The sequence below is a fragment of the Bombina bombina genome, chromosome 3 (genome assembly GCF_027579735.1).
Source record: "Bombina bombina isolate aBomBom1 chromosome 3, aBomBom1.pri, whole genome shotgun sequence".
NCBI lineage: Eukaryota > Metazoa > Chordata > Amphibia > Anura > Bombinatoridae > Bombina > Bombina bombina.
Genome location: NC_069501.1, coordinates 1,033,909,904 through 1,033,931,066, shown reverse-complemented (window position 1 = coordinate 1,033,931,066; position 21,163 = coordinate 1,033,909,904). Strand labels below are relative to the sequence as shown.

At 34.7% G+C, this 21,163-nt stretch overlaps 1 protein-coding gene across 1 annotated transcript in view; it reads left to right on the top strand.

Annotated features, from left to right (window-relative positions):
- Positions 1–21,163, top strand: part of ATF1 (activating transcription factor 1) — a 75,083-nt gene that overhangs the window by 25,846 nt on the left and 28,074 nt on the right. The window lies entirely within an intron of this gene.

The following is a 21,163-nucleotide window of genomic DNA, read 5'->3' as shown; positions in this document are numbered from 1 at the left end:
TGAAATAAAATTTGCAGACATTGGTTAAGGTAATACAATAAATAGCCTAATATATTACTAACACCCAATTACAATGGCAGTCTCCCAAGTGTATAGATAGGATTGTGTCACTAGATATATGTACCTATCTCTTATCTTTGTTGGGAGTGGTGCTTTGCATCTGGGAACCTAAAATACAAAGTGTGGGGAAAGAGAGACCCACAAAAATAGGCAAAATGGTGTAAACTGTTAAGACATAACTTTTTACTGATAAATTAAAATATGGAACCAAAATAATTTAAAAATCAAAAATATAAAATATAGTAAATATGTTTGCTAATTTTTGTTACACTGATGTGGGAGGGGGGGGGGTTGGAGGGCATGAGAGCTCTGTTTTTAAACATATAGAAATATAGTTTAAATGCTGGGTGATATTATTCAACCTAACAACATACGCAAATTAATAGTGTATAGATAAGCTTATTACTTGCTGACATTGTACAGCCTGGTATAGGTACTAGATTTGATATTAAAGGGACACTGAACCCATTTTTTTTTTCTTTCGTGATTCAGATAGAGCATGCAAATTTCTAATTTACTCCTATTATCAAATTTCGTCATTCTCTTGGTATCTTTATTTGAAAAGCAATAATGTAAATTTAAATGCCGGCCCATTTTTGGTGAACAACCTGGGTTCTTGCTGATTGGTGGATTAATTTAACCAACCAATAAACAAGTGCTGTCCATTGTGCTGAACCAAAAATTAGCTTAGATGCCTTCTTTTTCAAATAAAGACAGCAAGAGAACAAAGATAAATTGATAATAGAAGTAAATTAGAAAGTTGCTTAAAATTGCTGCTCTATCTGAATCACGAAAAAAAAAAAAAATTGGGTTCAGTGTCCCTTTAAGTTGATACACCGTAATTAGAACATGCAATTTTAAAGTGCTTGTAAACCTAAAAAATGTTATATAATTCTGCACATAGTGCAGAATTATATAACATTATATTAGTGCAAGTTTTTTATTATATAATATCTCCGGTGATTTTTAGAAAAATAAGGGGGTTTTCCAGACCCGCTCTACTGAGCGGGTCTGGTTTTTCCTCAGAGCGCATCAGGCCAGCTGTTTAGTCACAGCCTGGCCCGACCGCGCCATTACATTCAATGCAGCTCGCTCCTGCTGTCAGACAGAGCAGGAGCGAGCTGCATTGATTGTAATGGTGCAGTCGGGCTGGGCTGTGACTAAACAGCTGGCCCGATGCGCTCTGAGGAAAAACCAGACCCGCTCAGTAGAGCACAGAGGGCGGGTCTGGAAAACCCTCTTATTTTTATAAAAATCACTGGAGATATTATAAATAAAAAAAACTTGCACTAATATAATGTTATATAATTCTGCACTATGTGCAGAATTATTTAACATTATTTTTTAGGTTTACTGGCCCTTTAATCAACTTTCTAATTTACTCCTATTATCAATTTTCTTTTGTTCTCTTGCTATCGTTATCTTTATTTTAAAATCAGGAATGTAAAGCTTAGGAGCCGGACCATTTTTGGTTCAGAACCTGGGTAGCACTTGCTAATTGGTGGCTAAATGTAGCCACCAATCGGCAAGCGATATCCAGGGTGCTGAACCAAAAAATTGTCTGGCTCCTAATCATTACATTCCTGCTTTTCAAATGAAGATACCAAGAGAACGAAGGAAAATTGATAATAGGAGAAAATTAGAAAGTTGTTTAAAAATTGCATGCTCTATCTGAATCATGAAAGAGAAAATTTGGGTTTAGTATCCCTTTTAACTTGATTAAATGGGAGTAAACATGAAAATAAAGCCCTTTATGAAAGAACCAAGTTCATTCACTATTATTCCACTCCAGTCTTCAACTTGCAGCCTAGGTCTCAATACCCAGGATTCATGTGGTGTTTGTACTATTGTAAAAGGTAATTTCAGTAGTCCTTATAGGGTCCACTTACTAAGTCCTTTTGTAGGAATCTCCTGTACTGCTTCTCACAACTCTGAACAATGTGCCTCTCATCACACTGAGTATAAGCTAGGTCAGGGGTTAGCAACCTTGGTTCTCAAGTTGTTTTAGAACTACATTTCTCATGATGCTTTTGTATTTAAGCTGCCTAAGCATCATGGGAAATGTAGTTCTAAAACATCAGGAGAGCCAGGGTTGCTGACCCCTGAGCCTAGGCCTTTGTTACACTCCTAGAGACCGGCTGCACCTCCTTGAGTAACACCCAGAGGCAACTTTGTTTCTGACTCTTCCACCATTGTCCACTGGGGAACCCTCTACACTAACCAATTACATATTTTGTTGGATTAAAGGTACTTGTCTCAGTACCTCTGCAAGGTACTCTTGGCATTCTGATAAGTTAATGGCAGGTTTTTGTGTAGCGCATTTTTCCACACTGAAGCGGGCTACCTCTCTAGACTAGAGCTTGAGCTTTGGTGCGCAGTCTGTTTCAACACGGACGTAGTCCCTCCGATGTCTCTCTACGTTTAGCTATCTGCCAATGGGTGTCAGGTAGTGCCATAACTTGTTTGGAGTGTACTCTAGCCTAGTTAGATATCAACAAAACTAGCCTCAGTTTGAGCTTCCACAAATGTTGCTGGAGCAACTGGAATACCTCTGCTTCCCACTTATTGACAGTATCCAAACTTCTGCTGTGTCGTAAGTTCTCTTTATCTCCGCTGAATTTATTTAGTATATTGCTGTTGAAGGTCTAACATTGCTAAAATAACAGTAGCACGGTTTCTTCTCATACATCAACCACAGCCATATGTAGAAACCTTGAAAGCAATAGTATTATATGGAGATCAGTTTACTGGAGTATCATAGTACTCGTTGACCCAGGAGTCTTGGGGCAGCCCATGCCACACAGTGAATTAAGCTTATAAAATATATCCTCCATGTCCTAGGTAGTTGCAGGTCCGCTTGGCTTTTCTAAAGAGCATAGGCCAGGCTTATATTCGATAATTGGCTCTTGAATTCAGATGGTGGTGTGCAGCATATCTGCTTTCAAAATAGCATGCTTCAGTATATCAACAATAATATAAAAAAACAAACTTGGGGGCAAAGCATATAGCTGAAGTGGCAGGTTGTGTCTTGGAGGCGCTCCGTGGTTCACTTTGTGTTGTTTTAAAGTTATTTTATTGTTTTAATGTGTGAACATTACTCACTCCATTCTTCTACATCCTCAAGTTTATACAACCAGCAAGATTTTGAAGAATTTGGAGGCAAATCTCAAATTTAACCAACCGTGCCTATGTTCTTCAGTTGGGCCTTGCGGCTGCTGTTTGCTTGAAGTAACAGACAGATCTTGGATCCGGGGTCACTACATATTCTCCTGCCCCCCCCCCTTCCGTGTAGGGTAGGCTACTACTACTTCAATACTTAACAATGGTGGATATTAATACAATCCTGATTGATCTTAGCAGAGTGTTAGATAATTACGCTAACTTTCTGACAACGCTGACAGAGGTCTTTGGCCCTTCTCTCACTGCCACTCCCATGGAGGCTACCATGACAGATCACGTTAATGCAATGTATAGGGACACAGACGCTGAAGAACCCCCAGCACCGGCTGCATCATAGCTATTCAGAACCCAAAGTTATGAGGCCTATTTCTACAGCAGAAGAGGATCCCTGCAATGGAGGTACCTCAGTGAAGCAGGATAATAGCCAAGTGCAGTACGTGTGGGATTACACAACCACCACGTCCCCCACAGGACAAACCCAGGCAGTGGGGACAGTGCTAAACATGGGGACCCGTACTGGAAACTGCTGCCTGAAGACTGAAGCCCCTTATTTGCCGACACGATCATATGTAATCCATAACAGTGATAATGGCAGTATCTTAGTGCCCTACGGCTTAGAGATCTCAGCAATTTGGCAGATGGTGAGGAACTACATTCTTAAAACTGCTTCTAGATGGGAGCCGAATTCTGGGAATCTGAACTCTATTTACCTCTCTATTCTAACAATAAAGGTCCTTTTTATTAGTTGTTGCACAGAACCAGATTCGCTATGGCGTTGGATAACTTTATGAATAGCTGGGCACTGCCAGTACTGAAACACATGGCTATATTAAGAAAGTTACCTTTTATGTCCTGTTCTTTTTCATTGATATAATATTTCAAATGTGCTGAAATAGGTGAATTTTAGTAGCCTACTGTTATTTACTACTGTTATTCGCTAATAGTATTTAGCTCTGCATGAAATGTGACATGGAAGGGTATACAACTTATGAGTCGAGTTTTAATAATTCTAAATTTAAGCTAGAGGTTATCACACCTATGTTTCATTGAAGCTGTAAACATCCCCTTTTTTTTTTTAAAATCAGAGGGTGTGTCCCTGCCAGCGCCTGAGACGGGGAGAAGCAGCTACTTTAGTTAGTGAGGTAGATATCTCGGATTTATAGACTAGACACTGAAAACTGATGTGTGACCTATTATTACTAAAAGTCCTTATTAATCCTATAACCGTTTAAAGTGCAGTGGAAGCAAACCACCTCATTATGCAAGTTAATAGATGGTATTTACTTACAACTACCATCTCCAAATGCTCTTACATTTCGAGCTACCTACCATACTCGGTGATTATAGTTGTCTGGTTTAGACCCCTGTGTTTGACATTTTAGTGTATATGGTCCCTTGTTTTTGGTGTTTATATTGTTCTCCAGTAGATCATTAGACAGTCCTTTAGGAATTTGAAAATTTTTCCTTAGCTTTTTTTAAACTTTAGTTACACACTTTGAACTAGCTTTGCAGACTTTTAAGCTAAATGTTATTGGCAGTCTGAACAGTGTGTTTTTACATATGTCACTTTTACTCTCTGTACAGGAATCTCATAGGTAACTTAACGTGTAATGAGATGTCTATAGAGCATGTAGTCCATATATGATTACTCTTAGGTTCCCACATTGCGCACTTAGTGCACCACTTACTGTTCCAGACTCCATAAAACTCTACTTCTATTGGTATACTGCCAATGATAGCCATTAGGCCTGATACTAATGTATCAAGATGGGGTTACCCAGTAGGGATAGACCAATATCGTGTTTTTTCAGGGCCAATGCCGATTTATTGACCACCTTTCAGGCCGGTAACAGGGGCCTATATTCTGTACATTTAAAGTTTTGAAAAATCACCACAATTTCTACACAATTCTGGTATAAACTGAACATGCTTATTAAAATGTTAAACATTAAAAGTAAACAACTGGAAAAAATAAAAGTGCTTGAAAATTAACTTATTAAATGACTTCCCAAAACATAGAAAAATTGCATAAATCCATTTTTAAACTGCACACTGATATAAAATAAATTTGTCACTACTGCAAAGCTAGACACTACACCATTTAAGAAATACTCCCAGTTAAGTAGAAAAACATTAATACAAATAAATTAGGGAGCGCTAAAAAAGCTGCTATATGGTTGAGGTTAAAAATTGTGATGAGATATCTCATGAGCAGAAATGTGATATAAATTAGTGAAAATTCATGTGTTATTAAAGTGAATATATATGCAATGTAAATACTAGTAATGCAAAACTAAAAAGTCTTAAATGAATAATATTTAATATACAAAGAACGAAAAAAATTAAAGTACAAATAATTTACAAAAAAGAAAGACCACCGGTGGTATGACTGTTAAAAAAACCTTCAAAGACTTGAATATAAATTCATTGAAATAATATTCTCTATTCAATAAACCCGGAAGGTTATTTAAAATTCCAATGCTGTAAAAAAAGTTCAGTTCATAATAGAAGTTGAGCCAGATAAAACACAGTTCTTTGGAGCAGAGATAACTCTATTATGGGAAGGCTATGTTGAGGGATAGTTATGTGGCATACGGCACAGTGCTTGGTGCAAATGATTTCAGTTGAGATTCAAATAAATCTGTGTTTCAGACTTGTAACGTTTATCAGAATTTGGCGTAAACACATAAGACTCACCCAGAATACGAAGCTATTTGCAAAGCGGCTTCTCCGTGTGTTAGAAAATGCAACAAAAGATGTTTTAATCGACACGATACCTTAGTAATATGGTGAAGGACGCCCAAGGAGTATCTCTGCTTGTCTGTTCCTCTGCGTGTCTGAAGTCACGTGACTCTCCTTCCACCAATTGGATTCACGGATTACCGGGTGGTCTATGCCTCAGCTGTGATATGCAAACCCAGGTTGCTACAATTGTAACCAAGTGCAGACTGTGATCCGTTAGCGGGTTAGCAAGTTGCCAAAACAACTTGGGTTGTTTCAAAGTTGCCAGGACTTTAACAGAGCGCTCTGTATAATTTCTTTGGTGTAACTTGCAGCATGAAGCCCATTAATTCAGTGTGATCATTCAACGCGTTTCAGCTTGTATAGCCTTTTTCAAGAATGTTTTTTAATTGCCACACATCCCTTTTTATCCCAAAGCTCCTGTATTAGCTCCTCCTGTGAAGATTTAGAAAAAAATATGACTAAAGAATTAAAACAAAAACTTGAAGTCAGTTATCTACAAAGATATTTGAATATGGTACCCAGAGGGTTAAGATTAATTAAAGACTGCACATTTGAACTACAGGAGACTTTAGAAACAGAATGGTATAATACCCTAAAAGAAGCCTCTTTAAATTCAATGAAAATTATCAAATCACGTAATATAACTCTAAGAGAATTTGAAGAAAAACTGAACTACTTAAGCAATGAATTATCACCCTTTAGTGAGGATGAAGATTTTAAAACACAGAATGCAATTATTTCACGTTTAAAAAATATTAAGAGACACACTTGATATTAAGAATAAGAAAATGACCAGAGATATCTCTGATTATAACCCTAAAACAGAAATTAATAAAGATCAAAATATAGATACTACTCCTTTGACTGAAACACCTTCAGTCATAGATCTACAACCAGTGAAGGATAAAAAATGGAAATTGTTTTCAAAGAAAAAAGGGATAAAAATCAACATAGCTGGAACACAAGAGAGTCTAGACAAACCAATCCATTTAACCAAATTAAGAATAATCATAATACAAAAAAGACGAATTATGATAATTATGACAATTATTCATATAGAACTCAGAATGATTGTGATGGTTATTCATATAGAACGCAGAATGATTTCAAACAAAATAGAGAACTCCAATTGGAGAACAAAAGAACACAAGCAATACAATTCACATAAGACAGGACATACTACAGATGGGATGAATTATTATGGTATAGAGAACAGACATAATAATTACTATTCTCATGAGAATCCCAATTCAAATTGGAGAAATTGGAAACTATCGTTTTAAAGAAAGACATGATAAATACAATTACAATAGATCAGAAACCAATCATTCCTTTAGAAATAATTATGGCCAATCACAGCACAGATATAATGATCCATATAACAGAAATTGGAACATTCCCCATTGAACCAGAATCGCATAGAAATTGGCAACTAAGAACACAAAATAGATTTGATATACTGTCTGATGATCACGATAAGGATAATAGACATACATATAAACCACCACAAAAGCAAAGAGAATCTTATAACATTCAAGGCCCCTCAAAATCTTTTTTAGAAGAAGACCCAAAAAAGATAGAAAGATTAAAAATGAAAAAAAGAGCAAGAGAGGATGCACAGGAGGGAGAACAAATAGAACAACAAAAGAGAATTAAATAAATAATCCTAAAAACATTTTCAATTTAAGTTCAGTAACATTAAATAAAGAAGAATGTAATATATTACAAAAAGGATTATCGTTTGCACCATCTGCAAAAATAAATAAATTTAATACATTGATCAATATAAATCAATTCATTAAGAGAGCAACACAAAAAAGATATTTTTTTTAAAAAACCCTATAACAAGAGATATTGACCAGTTAAATAGGAATAAATGTAATTTTCAACAAACTGATTTGAAACTAAAATCCAACTTTTATCCGGTCACAGAAAAAGGAAAAAAATCTAGAACTTTTTGAGAAAATGGTTAAACAAGATGTGGAGAAAATAAATACTGATAGATCTTTTAAAACAAATTTAAGCAAGAAGGAATGGGAAACTTTAAACAAATTAAAATCTAATAAGAACATCATAATAAAACAGGCGGATAAGGGGTTCTCGATAAAGACGCCTATAAGAAAGAAGCTTTAAGATTACTAGATGACCCTCTAACATATAAAAGAATTCCCATTAACCCCATAAACAAACAAAAAATAGACCTGGAAAACCTTCTAAGAAAGGCTCATAATATAGGTATAATCAATCAAAAAGAATATGATTTTTTATTAGTTGATTTTCCAATAACCCCAACATTTTATTATTTACCAAAAATCCACAAATGTTTAATAAATCCCCCGGGTAGGCCCATCATCTCGGGAATTGATTCAGTAACTGTGAACCTCTCTGAATACATTAATTATTTTTACAGCAATATGTCATTAAACTCCCCTCATACTTAAAAGATTCAACTGATTTTCTAAACACCCTTCAAACAGTTAAAAGGAACAAAAATCACACACTCATAACCTGTGATGTATGTTCTTTATACACCAGCATAAGACATGATCTAGGAATTAAAGCTATTGATTACCATCTAAAAAAAAGAAGGGACACTTAGATATGAACAAATAGAATTTATTAAAACTTGTATAAAATGTATTTTGGAGAATAACTCCTTTATTTTTGATGATCAATTTTTCTTACAAATACAGGGTACAGCGATGGGCACCAAGTTCGCCCCAAGTTATGCCAATCTCTTCATGGGACATCTAGAAGATGAAGTCATATATACTGGTTCTTGGGATGCGAACTTGGTGCTCTATTGCAGATTTATAGACTATATTTTTATTTTTTGGGAGGGAGATATTGAACTATTTGAATTATTAGTGGAGGATTTGAGTACCAATAATTTTGGATTAAATTTTACCTACGAATGTAATAAACAAACAATAAGCTATTTAGATATTGAAATTACTAACAATGAAATTCATACAAAAACACATTTTAAAGAAGTAGAATCAAACAATTATGTAAACAGCAGTTGCCATTACAAAAAATGGGTTGAGAATATTCCCCCTAATCAATTTACCAGAATAAGAAGAAATTGTACTACAATAGAAAACTATGATGAACAGGCCATATACCTTGAAAAGAAATTTCTAGAGAAAGGATATAATAAAGCGAAAATATTGAAAGCAAAAACTTTTACCAGAGAAAGAGAGAGAAGTGATCTTTTGATAAAAAATATCGTAAAAAACAAATAAAAATGAGAGTACTAGTAATTTAGATCCTTTATGGATTCCGTTCATCACAGACTACAATATTAATCATAACCAAATAAGACATATTTTCAACAAACTCTGGTACATCTTACAAAGAGACCTAATCATAGGGGAATTACTACCTGAACAACCAGCTATAGTATTTAAGAAGGCTAAAAATCTAAAAAACATATTAGCTCCCAGTGCCTTCAGAGACAATAGAGGAAAATTTATAGAGAGAGATCTAATGTCCAATAACTTAAAAGGTTTTTTTCCTTGCATAAATTGCAAAGCTTGCAATTTTAGCAATAAAACAAAAATAGTCAAATCAAACACAACTGGTAAAGACTTCATTATTAAAGACTGTATCAGGTGCACTGATAATATAGTGTACCTGATACAGTGTCCATGTAACAAACCGTATTTGGGGGAAACCTCACGCCCCCTTAAGGATAGAATCCGCGAACATCTTAACATTGAACATGGATTTACAGGACATCTACTATCCAGACACTTCAAAGATTTCCATAATCAGAATACGAAAGGTCTGAAATATTGGGTGATCAGAAAAATAACTAGAAATTGGAGAGAAGGAGATTTAAATAAAAAACTTTTGAGAGCAGAAGCAGAGCTAATATTTAAATTTAAAACATTAGAACCATTAGGTTTAAATGTGGAATTAGATTTAAACTCCATTATGCAATACATTTTTCAGCAAACATATCACCAATTACAATACTTGCACCTTGCACTAGAAACAGTTTATTGCATAATTAGTTCTTAGAATATTACACTGATTTGATGGGCTCCATAATACCATCAATAATAAACTTTTTATGTACTTTATGAAATAACACAAAAAAGAAACACAAATAGTTTAACAACTATCTGTAATCACAATGCACTTTTAGACATCCTATCAATTATAGATTTGTAAGGTTTACACCAATATTATATTTTTGTATAAGTTTATTTAACAAATAGAATAAAAAATTTTTTTTTATGCATTATATTATATCAGTATATCAAATGTTTTATAGTTTTTTGTTTTGTTTTTTTTTTTATATATTTTACTCATTGAAAAGAAATGGAAATCAAATACGGAAGGTTTTATAAATTTCTTGTTTTTGTTGGCATTAGTATATGTATAACATTGAACAGGAAACCAGGTGTTTTCAACGTAACAATATGGGAAGTGAAAACATGAGGAAAGGAGGAGCTAATACAGGAGCTTTGGGATAAAAAGGGATGTGTGGCAATTAAAAAACATTCTTGAAAAAGGCTATACAAGCTGAAAAGCGTTGAATGATCACACTGAATTAATGGGCTTCATGCTGCAAGTTACACCAAAGAAATTTATATAGAGCGCTCTGTTAAAGTCCTGGTAATTTGCTAACCCGCTAACGGTTCACAGTCTGCACTTACAATTGTAGCAACCTGGTTTTGCATATCACAGCTGAGGCGTAGACCACCCGGTAATCCGTGAATCCAATTGGTGGAAGGAGAGTCGCGTGACTTCAGACACGCCGAGGAACGGACAAGCAGAGATACTCCTTGGGCGTCCTTCACCATACTACTAAGGTATCGTGTCGATTAAAACATCTTTTGTTGCATTTTCTAACACACGGAGAAGCCGCTTTGCAAATAGCTTCATATTCTGGGTGAGTCTTATGTGTTTACGCCAAATTCTGATAAACGTTACAAGTCTGAAACACAGATTTCAACTGAAATCATTTGCACCAAGCACTGTGCCGTATGCCACATAACTATCCCTCAACATAGCCTTCCCATAATAGTTATCTCTGCTCCAAAGAACTGTGTTTTATCTGGCTCAACTTCTATTATGAACTGAACTTTTTTTACACCTTTTTTTACAGCATCAGAATTTTAAATAACCTTCCGGGTTTATTGAATAGAGAATATCATATTATTTCAATGAATTTATATTCAAGTCTTTGAAGTTTTTTTTAACAGTCATACCACCGGTGGTCTTTCTTTTTTGTAAATCTATTTTGTAAATTATTTGTACTTTATTTAATTTTTTTCGTTCTTTGTATATTAAATATTATTCATTTAAGACTTTTTAGTTTTGCATTACTGGTATTTACATTGCATATATATTCACCTTATTGCATATATATTCACTTTAATAACACATGAATTTTCACTAATTTATATCACATTTCTGCTCATCAGATATCTCATCACAATTTTTAACCTCTACCATGTAGCAGCTTTTTTAGCGCTCCCTAATTTATTTGTATTAATTTTGTATCTTGGGTGTAATCTGGAACTACTCCCGTCTTTTAGGGTAGCCACCTGTGCTATATATATATAGGCCCTTTTATTTACTATATAAGTAGAAAAACATAGTGCAGAAAGCATAACATTTCAGCATGTTCTCCTGTTAAAAGGCTTCTGTTTTTTTCATATATTGTTGCCACTTCACTAAAAACACGCTCACTTGGTACACTTTACAGATAAGGGTTAAAAGTAAATTTAAAAAAAATATATATATGCTGCCACTTGACAGGGAAAGAAAGGACATGCTAGAATATGTTAGATTTATTTATTTGCTTTGATTTTTAATATGCTCATATATTTACTGGATTGCAAATACCTTCGCTGGTACTGAGGAGTGGACTATAAGTTTCTTTGTCATTTATGGGCAGTTTTATACATGTGTAACAGCGCCACCTAATGGTCAGACCATTGTTATCCACTGCTATGAATGATACTAGTCTCATACACTGCATAGTTTTCTACTCAGTTTGTTGTTGTGGACATTTCATTGATGTGCCTGAACTATCATTTTTTTTTAAATGTTTTTTTTATATGCCCATGTGTAGAATCTGCTAACTTTTTAGTTACTATTTCCTCACTAATATTACCTTTATCTTAGGAAATCAGGACGCTGCTTGATGAAATTATTTCTTTTATTATACAGAAAATAAGTATTTACATAGAAACAAGTTGCTAACTAATGTAAGGGAAGGCAAGGGAAGGTGGAAAAGGGGAGAGAGAGAGATGGAAGGGGAGAGGTGAGTGAGAGCTTACTCTAGCCTACAATGGCAACTAACTTTTATAGTCATTCATTCTCTTACATAGCCCAGCCCACACTCATCTATAAATTCTTCAGTCAGAGACCAGATGACATCATTCTATGAATGGGGGTAGAAGTCGCTTCCTTAGGCTATTGGTGAAAGAGATAAAATCAGGGCCTTACAGTTTATGACACCACCTGTGCTGAAATGCTAAAACGTTTGTAAGGGTTGTAAAATGTCTTAGTGAATCCTGTGGTATCCTTCTGATCTATTGTTTCATCAGATTTCCAACTGGTTTCCACTTGTCTTGTCACCTCTGAACTGGAACTGTAGGTCAGTGTGCATTTAACCCTTTGTATAGACAAATGTCCCTTAGCATTTCATTATTCAATAATGTCCATGGAAATAACAGTCTGATATTAAAGATAGGTGTGTTCATTAAATACAACATTCCCCTCTTTGATCATTAAATCACTTATGATCATAACGTTGTACTGCTCACTTTATAGTTTCTTCTGTGAGTGGGGCAACCTGAAATAAAACCATTTATTCACATCCATACTCTACATATGAACTAAATATTACAATACAATTCCCTTACAATGTGTAGCACATTCTATCAATCACATTATGAATAGGATGATTAGCTCAATTTTACAAATATAATATATATTTTTCCTGGTTAGAATTAACAATAATCTGAGATGTATATCAAATCATCAGCATATTTAGAATAATTATACATATGATACAAATTAATTGTTACATATCACACACAATCTTAATGACTACTACTAGGAGTAGTGCTCGAACTTTGAAAATTATTTTCTAGCACATTGTGAGATTTGAATGTTATACATATGTGACAGATTATAATTTATTAATACAAAATACTTGCTATCTGAGGTCATAAACAAAACGTAGCATATAGCTTTGCAAAACATGTATACTACTGTCTTTAAAGGGAGAGTACACTGTAAAATTGTTTTTCCATAAATATATTTTAAATTACTTGTTATACCAACTGCAGAGTATAAAATATTTGAGAAATTGCATTTTCGTGTTTGTTTATCTGAAGTAGCTGGTTTTGTGCTTTGAAACCACAGCCTATTACAATGGGTTGAGCTTCAGGTAATATCAGATCTCATTATGTTATCACTTTTATTCACACACACTTGCTTCCTTATCTTATATTTGGAACACCAAAGCTCAATACATAGAGAGAACAATGGAAAATTATAATTTTATTACTTAACTATCCTGCCCCCCCACTGTGAGTTTAATTCCTTCTGCTGATTGTGTTTACTTAGGCTTGTCAATAGCGTATACGCCAGTATCAAAACTTTCAGTATAGGTTGGGAAACCATAGGTTAAATCAGCTATTTCAAATGCAGAAATATGAGTAAAGGAGCTACTTGCAACCAATTTAATACACTCTGGCAGGTAAAAAGGATCATAGGGAATAATTTAAAGGGGAGAGAGTTTTTGGGTGAACTGTCCCTTTAACATTAAATCATAGTCTTATTATCTGCTTCAAGGCATGCGCACAGTCTTATAATCTACTGGTCAGCACTTAGAGACCTATAAGTAGACAATGTTATACTCTTTAAAAGTAACTGGCTTATGAAATTTTTTTTACTGAAAAACACTGCCCAGTGTGGCAAAACAGATTTTAAAAAAAAAACTAATATGGAAGCATTTTTAAAAAGTTACCTATTGATAAAAAATAAAAATGTCCTTAAAATACAAAAATGGTAGTGAATAAAAAATGTCCTTAATAATACAAAAATGTCCTTAAAATACAAAAATGGTAGTGAATAAAAAATGTCCTTAAAAATACAAAAATGGTAGTGAAGGGATCCCCCGTTTGGTTCCTTGATAGAAAAGGAACCATATTACAAAAAATAACAATAATCCATTTTACACATATAAAACAGGGACAACACAGAACAAACACAACATAAAAACAGTACGCCACACAAAACATGTTGCTGTTCTCTTTAAATATAACAGCATTCTTAAATAACTAAATTTGGATTTTGCATTAAATTATCCAATTTAAAATATCTAGTCTTCTCTACAGTAAATGATTTGTGCTTCTTTGGGCGATGGTATAGGTTGCTTCTGTAAGTAATCAGAATTGTTAGTTCATGACATTAATAACACAAACAAAATAACATAAACATATAAAACAGTACTTGAAACCATGACTTTTGAAATAAACTGGTTATGATCAATTGTTTGCAAACAATTCATTGTGACTATATTACATTTATGTAACTGATGAGCTCATCATAAAGTACCACGTGGTCTTTAAGAAAAAGGGGGAAATGCATTTCTTTATACTATAAACATTTTATTCATGAATAGCAACAACCTGTGAATAAAAATAAACAATTACAAAATTCTTAATTTCTAGAAGTAGACTGTACAAAGTTCACTTCTCTTCAAGTAATAGCCCTAAAAAAAAGAAACATAGCATTAATATAGACATAAATACAAAGTAAATAAATGAAACAAAATAAATCTCTACTTGCCTAAAGTAAAATTCTACCATCACTATACATCGAATACAGGGTAATAGAATGTAGAGAATAGAGACAGATTTCTTCAATCAATTGGCAATATACACAGGCTGAGCTAAATTGAATATCAATAGATGCATTGCCAATTGTGTATAATTAAACAGTGCCCAAAATGGCCAGTTTATGTAAGGCATCTGAAATTGAACATTTGTCCCTTCTTTTTTGGATGAGGGCTCTTTGCAATTTTGCTGAGAGTCTTTTTTTAGATGGGGGCACTTTGCAAGTTTCCTCCCTAGTAGGTTCTTCTATTATTTCTTTCTTTGTTAAAGAAGATATATTCTGTTCCTTTTCACCTTCAAATATAGCACTGTATTTTCCTTCCTTACTTAAATATGATATTTTGTTCTGCCTCCTAATGTAATTTTTATCCCTGAAATCTCTAATTGATGTTGCACATTCCCTCATGATGTGCCCAAACTTTCCACATTTAAAACAGCGTCTCAAAAATCTCTGCTTTCCCTGACTCTCAGTTAGCATAGATATATTATTCTGAGTAGCATTCTTATGCTTTGAGTCTTTAAACCAGTCTTTAAGTATGTTAACAAAGTTGGTATAGGAGCTGGCATTTCTAAGAGTGATTCTTGTACTACTGTCAATTAATGTGCATTTATTTGCCATAGAATACAGAAAATCTGCATCATCTGGGGACATGTTAGGGCAGTCATAAGTTATCTTATACAGTGCAAGGTACTCAGTGCAAAACAAAATCGGGTCATCTCCTTCCTGTAAAATTGCATTTGCTATGGCCCTGGTACCTCTGGCATCACGACAACACATAACATACTGTAATTCCTTTAATCTGTCCCCTGAATTTCCCCAGTTTGCATCAATATCAGGAGACACTCCTTTATGGGTGCCTACTGGTGCCCTTAGCTGTGCAGCTAATTGTGATGGCAGCCAGGCCCGGAGCAAAGCACAGGCATCTCTGTTGCCTAAATTATACTGAGTAATAACAGCTTCTAACTTATTAGAAAGGATTACTAATTACTAATTACTATTTTATATGGCACAAATTATTACGGTCTTGTATTGTAAGGGGGGCAGAGTTACTATGATTATTTACTTTAGTCTGTAATTGGGGGTTACTTTGTCTGCATTCTATTTGAGGAGTTAGAATAGAGGGGACTTGGTTTAAAGTTAACGAAGGACTGTCAGGAATGTTAGGGGTTTGTCCATCTAGTTCTATAGTTTGCCTTTCATTACCATTTACTTCTAAAGGACAAACATGTGCTAGACTACTCCTGTAATGGTTACATTTGTCTTGTATCCCCTGTGCTTTTAGAGACAAGATACATTGTTCTTTATTTAACAGCTGTGATTCAGACTCCCATAAGTCTGCCTTAAGTGATGCAATAACATTCTCTCTCTGCATTTCCTTTTCTTCCATACATGTTACTAATTGCTCTCCCATGTCACACCTCACTTCACATTCATTAAGCCTCTCTTGTAGCTCAGCATTCACTTTAGTAAGTTTGTCTATCTCTTCACTCAGTGTATCACACTCACATCTCTTTTCAGAGTGACTAGCTACAGCCATAATAGAATGACCAAGTTTATCCAGCTGTTCTATGATATCAGTTTTTTCTGCCTTCCATTCCAACTCTTTCTGTTCAGCAATCTCTTTCATTCTTAGAAACATACTTAGTAAATTACTTAGCTCTCTTTTTTTCTATGTCTTTCTGAAACAGTTTTCTACTTAGTTCATTATTGTGCTTTTCACATTGTTTAATTACATTATAAAACTGATGTGTCAATGGATCTTCTGCACATGTAATAAATGTGACAGAGGCATATTTCTTAATGTATTTCTCAACCAGTTCCATTCTTACTAACAATACACACACCAGATTCACACAACACACTATACACAGTACAGATGTACACACTCACAAGTACACATCTAACATCAACAAACCTTTTGCATTATTAGCCTAAAATCTAGACCTAGAGGGATCTCCTTTTGAGCTGCATGTAAAACTGGGCTATGCCTATTACACTTTACCTTCAGAGATGTCTGTTTACTCTCTTGTTTTCAGATTTTAGTAAACTTAATTCAGCAAGAAACAATTAATACATTTACTTTTCTGTAGCATACAGAGACATATCATAAACACAAAGAAACATATACTTACAGTACTTGCAGCTTTCTCACTACACAGTGTCTTGTAGATCTGTTCACTTCCCACACAGATAAGTCCGGTCTGGCCTCAATTCACAAAGAGTTCTTGCAGCTCCAGTACTTCAGTTTAGCAAATTCAGCTGTAGTTCAACGTGGAATGATTTATCCACGTCCCATCTGGGGTGCCAAATGTAGAATCTGCTAACTTTAGTTACTATTAACTCACTAATATTACCTTTATCTTAGGAAATCAGGACGCTGCTTGATGAAATTATTTATTTTATTATGCAGAAAATAAGTATTTACATAGAAACAAGTTGCTAAATAATGTAAGGGAAGGAAAGGGAAGGTGGAAAAGGGGAGAGAGAGAGATGGAAGGGGAGAGGTGAGTGAGAGCTTACTCTAGCCTACAATGGCAACTAACTTTTATAGTCATTCATTCTCTTACATAGCCCAGCCCACACTCATCTATAAATTCTTCAGTCAGAGACCAGATGACATCATTCTATGAATGGGGGTAGAAGTCACTTCCTTAGGCTATTGGTGAAAGAGATAAAATCAGGGCCTTACAGTTTATGACACCACCTGTGCTGAAATGCTAAAATGTTTGTAAGGGTTGTAAAATGTCTTAGTGAATCCTGTGGTATCCTTCTGATCTATTGTTTCATCAGATTTCCAACTGGTTTCCACTTCTCTTGTCACCTCTGAACTGGAACTGTAGGTCAGTGTGCATTTAACCCTTTGTATAGATAAATGTCCCTTAGCATTTCATTATTCAATAATGTCCATGGAAATAACAGTCTGATATTAAAGATAGGTGTGTTCATTAAATACAACACCATGTAAGGGGAAAATAAAATATTTAAATTTAAAAAAATCGTCAAATATAGCAGATTTATGCATATGCAAATGTGTAAAAGTTATCAGAATGCAACAAATAATGTTCTATTTGTGACAGCAATTAGCAAGCAGATTGATTTTATGTATTGCTGACCCGTTATTTAGCTCTGTGTACTTCAGGGAAACTGTAGCTTTAAGTGCCACGTAAAGATCACATTTTCCATGTTTGTTTATGCAAGTCCATCTACAGGCTTTTTTTTTTTTCTTTTTTACAGTGCTATTTATTATTAGATGCTATGCTATGTCCAGCTTATAGATGATTTGTGTCACTTAAAACTACATAGTTTCCCTGAAGTACACAGAGCTAAATTTCTTTTGATTTGCTCCATATTAGTAATATTGGTAAGTTTCTGGCCAATACCGATTTATTTCAGAAATTCCAAATATCGGCCCTAATAATCGTCCGCTCCGATATATCGGTCTATCCCTATTGCCTAGTGTCAGGCACTTCAGTCTGTGTGGAAACTCTAGCTTATCCAGTAGCCATTGATTACTGCATAGACTCTTAAACAATTTATGGGCGATTTGAGATACACTTAGTTTTGCTTCATTCATCAATCCCTAGTTTAATAAAGTTTCTTACTACTCAACTTTAGTGCATACTTACTAGTTTGCATTTACCTCTAGTTTTTCATTGATGATCCCCTATTCAATACTTGTCATAATGTCATACTAACTTTATATATTTCTTCTCAGGCATTATGCTATTTTAGACCGTTATTCTCCCTATTATATTTTATAATCGTATTGGTATTCTAAGATTCAAGTTCACGAGCCTTGACCTATAATTTCTGCTTTGAATAATTTTCAATATCACATTCATCCTCATTTTAACCCTTTGAGTGCTAATGACGGCTCTGTGCCGTCAGTTTCCCACTCTGGTGCTAATGACAGCTCAGAGCCGTCACTAGCACTCTCCCACCTTGAGGGAGATCTGGGGCTCCCAACCGCTCCTACCCCGGCGATCATGCCTTTAGAGTGACAGGCATCGCCGGGCCTCCCGTTTTGCGTGGTGACATCATACGCAATAACGTGATGATGTCACTGCGCAACTTTATTTATACTTAATAATGTTAAGTATAGTAGTAGGGGGCATGCTGCTTAGAAGCCTGTATCTCAGGCATCTAAGCAGCTACAGACCCCCAAGACCCACCATTGGAAAAGTAATCGCCTAACCTTTCCATCAGGGTAGGTCTTGGGGGTCTGAAAAAAATAAAAAAAAAGTTAAAAAAAAATTGTTTAAAAAAATTAAAAATTAAAAAAACATTAAAAATTCTTAGCACCCAGGTGGGAAAGTGCTTAGCACTCAAAGTGTTAATGTCATCTCTGGTCGGATAGGGTCCATGAGTGACAGCTTATATTACTAGCTCCCCTCCCATGAGTCACTTATGAGCACGTGGGTCCGTGAGTGGCCTTCTGAGATTCAGGAGGGATACATATATTGTTTAAAATGAGGTTCCATATTCTAGTATTTTTTTACTTTTGACCGTTAACATCACAGATGTTATAATTTTATCTTTTATTGATAACTCATATTTATGTGTATAGTAAATCTGTACTTAATACAATGATATAACTTTTATGGATGTATCACTTATTACTTCTGTTAAATAATTGTTTCATGTTGTATCTAACAATCTCAATAAAAAATTGAAAATTAAGAGAACTAAAAAACAAAACAAACTGAAGCCAGGAGCTTCACTTCAGAGCCGAGCCCTGCCGCTTCAGTTGTGTCTGCGCCCCCCCCTATATTTATATTTTTAGTTTCTCATAATATCTAATATAAACATTCTGCTCATTCTAGCATTCTACGTGCCCTAAGTTCATATTTTATTTCTTTAGAAAGGACAACACAGTAAATCAGTGGCTTTATCAGCTAAGTAGTGTAGCGTCTGATGGTTAAGAGAGGGGAAAAAAAAGCTTCTTTCATAAATGCAGAATGCTTCAGACTGCCTGGGGCTCTCTGCATATTCCTAGCTGTGTTTGTCTTCCTATGACTTCAGCTTATTGCTGGACTGCTCTCTGTTGCCTGTTTACCCTCTCGTTGCATTAGGGACAGGCCAGTACTTAGGGAAACAGTAAATTTACATAAACGTATTTATTAATTTTTCCATGCAGATAATATTTTTCAAAGAACTTTTAACTTGTCTAATTTAAATACAAATTGTGTGTGTATATATATGTATGTATATATGTATATGTGTGTAGAGATATAGAGATATATAGAGAGACGCACGCAGCAATTAAACAAATTGACATATCTAAATTTGAAACATGAAATGCATATTTGTGCACAACTGGTTTCTAAAGATCAGTTGCTTACTGCATCCATTTCTCGGTTTTTCTTTTTTTTCTTTGAGCTTCTGTACACCACCTTGCATGAAAGGCTTAAAGGGACATTATACACTAGATTTCTTTGCATACATATTTTGTATATGATCCATTTATATAGCCCATACATGGATAGTTTTGATTATTTTAAATAACATTGCTCTGATTTTTATATGCAAAAGCGTAGGTACGCCTGCGCAAAACATGTCAGGTGCTTATGTCTGCTATGGCTCTTTGATTGTGGAGGAACAAACCAGACCTGATTTACAGCACTACTATTGTGGACTGCCGTGTTTTCTTTCTTCTCGCATTATTTATATGAAAGGGGGGGGGGGGGTCTATTTCCCACTTGCAGTGGGTGTTCCAGTATCCCTTTTAAACAGAGCTAAACTGGAAGCTTCTAAGTAAATTTTTAAACGGTTTTATACTGTATTTTTATATCTGTATCTGCATCTTCTTTATAGTAGTGTCCATTACATGCAATTATATGAAAATTGGTGTATACTGTCCTTTTTAAAGTTCTTGCATTGTCTATTTTTTTTTTCTATCTCTTGGGAATTTGAACAAGAAATATTTAATAAGTGAAAAAATCAAAATCAAATGGAGAATTTCTTTATATAGGCAAGTACATCTGAAACCCCATAGGTTATCCAGTTGTATTAAAGGGACAGTCAAGTCCAAAAAAAATTAATCATTCAAATAGGGCATGTAATATTAAACAACTTTCCAATTTACTTTTATCACCAGTTTTGCTTTGTTCTCTTGGTATTCTTAGTGGAAAGCTAAACCTAGGAGGTTCATATGCTAATTGCTTAGACCTTGAAGTTCGCCTCTGCATTTGACAGTTTTTCACCACTAGAGGGCGTTAGTTCATGTGTTTCATATAGATAACATTGAGCTCATGCACGTGAATTTACCAAGGAGTGAGCACCGATTTGGCTAAAATGCAAGTCTGTC